The following is a 2,481-nucleotide window of genomic DNA, read 5'->3' as shown; positions in this document are numbered from 1 at the left end:
TTCATTCTGAAATGGACGACATTACGAAAGCTCATCTGGTAAGAGATGATGATGGTAAAGAAAAGTAGACACCGAAAATGGATTTGAAATTTTGAAATAAAACAAAACTGATCTCCCAGGTCACCGCGAAAGCTGGTGCAGACAAAACTTCTCGTTAGTTTTCTTTGAAACTGTGAATTTTGTTGAGGGTCCCATCTTCGGCATTGCCATTTTATTGTGGCTTTGCAACACTGTATTATAAGATATTGTAAAGTTTAGATATTATTAAACCTTTGAAAGTAAACAAGTGGTTATCGTACCGAAGTTTTATGCTGAAGAGAGCATTTGCATTTCCTAGAGTGGATAATAAAAAGTACCTACATCGGTTGCGTTAGCGCCCACTATTTTTTCGCATCAGCACACCTCTTCAAAAGACAGAATATTTTACCACTTCTGGTGTGAGCAGGTATGCAACCACGAAGACCATCTTGGTGAAGAGGCACATGAACATCCGTCCAGTCATTTTCTGAAAATTTATGTGATGAAAGAGAGGGGAGGTCAACGTTGATCGCTTCAAGCGCGATCAGTCCTCAAGCTGACGGATTTAACAACAAGCTAGCATTGGGAAGGATGGGTACGCGCTTATTATACTAAATGTTAACAAAAAAACTGTTTTTGGCGGAAGGAGGCCGGGAAAACTTTATGTACGTGAACGTGACATCGTAAAATATTCTGCTATAGAAATAACGTTCTTTACTAGAGCATGGCAGAATATAGTAAACAAAAGCCTGACTACAGCCACATTGTGATTTCAAGTACAGCTTTAACAGAGTTTGTTGGAAGGGCCAGAGCGTGTTTATTCATTTTCTGTCATACGCTATCGAAATTCCGCACGTTTAAGACAAAAAGTTAGCATAATTGACACTTTTAATTGGCAATCTATACGAGGGCCCGATGTTATTGTACAAGTGCACGTTATCGCCTTTCGTAGTAATAAGCATGAAATTGTTAGGGTTACAGCCTTTTCAGCTAGCGCTCATCGGTAAGAACACAAAGCCGAGGGTAGTAAATAAAAAAAATTGCCCGCTAATCCACCCTGTGAAGGTGGTTGGAAAGCGAAGATTTTTACGCCACCCTCACGGTGACTGCGGCGCACTTGATATTTCACACACTACAACGTAACTTTAACCACGGCCTTTATTATTATTTACTTCACAACAATGTTCACTACTGCTTTATGATCGGTGTGATATACACTCAAATTTTCAGTTTTCACTGTAGTTACATTCTTTGCCAAGGTTAAATCAATGCACGTTCCGCGAATGGTGGTTGGTTGTTTTGCATTGGTGAAGCACACGAGTGCTAACTCTTCCAAGACTAAATGGATGAACCACTGGTTTTGCGGTTTCGAAATGTCCAGGTTAAGGTCCCCGACAATGATCACGGGTTTTAGGCCCGTGATCATTGTCGCTACCCTACCCAATAGTGGGGTAGTCTAGAAAATGAACCGAAGCAGTTACTAGGCTGGAAGGGTTTCGAATGACGTCAACCCTCTTTCAAGCAGCTGCATAAGCTTTGCAACAGCTGCAATCTAATCTAATGGACCGCGCCGAGCCTGTTTCCGTTGTTTGCCCGCAGCCCTTATCATCCATCATGTTGGCTCATCACTTTGAAGCTTGTTTTTGATGTTTTTCTTGCGAAAACGAGTGCTTAGTTGTACGCTGAATGCCTGAATTCAAGTAAGCTATACCGCTATACCTGCAATTGTAAGCGGTTCGTCGGGATCGTTTTTTGATTACAACGACGGACACGACAGAACCCTTGGCTGGTAGAGGTACAAAGCTTCGCTTCAAAATCTGCAAACATTCGCGGGGGTGTTGCAACTATGTTGAAAGATTTTACTGGACAGAAACCCCAGCAGGGGCGTCTACGTCAGCTGGAATTTAGTGTCCCGAAATCATGTACTCGAGGACATGTTATCTGGGCACTCCCGCGTGTAGCCGTGCATGGCTGGCCGCATCCGAGTAAAAGGGGACAATGGACATTGAGATAAAGCCGGGTTTTTTGGATATTTATAGCCCCTCGGCGGAGGCAACATAACTGTTTGGCCTGGAAGGAGCCTACTGTCATTACAACAGAGTAGATAGGATAACACCTGAAGACTACGAGATACCAAATGAGAACTAAATTCAGCAATTTGATAGGAAGTGCCTACTAGAATCCGGATGACACAAGAAAATGTGATGATCTGGATGAGCTTGTGCATGCCATTTCCACGTCGGAGCTTGAAGCGACAAATATTCACTCATGACTCCCAGTCGTACCGAGGTCCTCTGACATGTTGTATGTGCTCTGCCAGTGACAATACAGCAGACAGGTGTACCAGAGATCATCAGCGCATCATCAGTGATGGTGGACACATGACATAATCTAGATCATGTCTAACAAGAAAAAAAATTGAAGAAACCCCGAATGTAACGCACACCGAAATGCGGAATAGTT

General features: G+C 42.9%; 1 long non-coding RNA gene across 1 annotated transcript; it reads right to left on the bottom strand.

Annotated features, from left to right (window-relative positions):
- Nucleotides 1-1,158: 1,158 nt before the first annotated feature.
- LOC125946564 (uncharacterized) lies at nucleotides 1,159-1,789 on the bottom strand. Its single transcript, XR_007467665.1, has 2 exons — nucleotides 1,454-1,789; nucleotides 1,159-1,341 (listed from the first exon to the last, which is right to left on the bottom strand). It is a non-coding gene; the product is annotated as an uncharacterized LOC125946564 (long non-coding RNA).
- Between the last annotated feature and the right edge of the window lie 692 nt (nucleotides 1,790-2,481).

Source organism: Dermacentor silvarum, chromosome 7 (assembly GCF_013339745.2).
Source record: "Dermacentor silvarum isolate Dsil-2018 chromosome 7, BIME_Dsil_1.4, whole genome shotgun sequence".
Lineage (NCBI taxonomy): Eukaryota > Metazoa > Arthropoda > Arachnida > Ixodida > Ixodidae > Dermacentor > Dermacentor silvarum.
The sequence above is the reverse complement of the archived record's forward strand: the minus strand, read 5'-3'. Positions and strand labels throughout refer to the sequence as shown.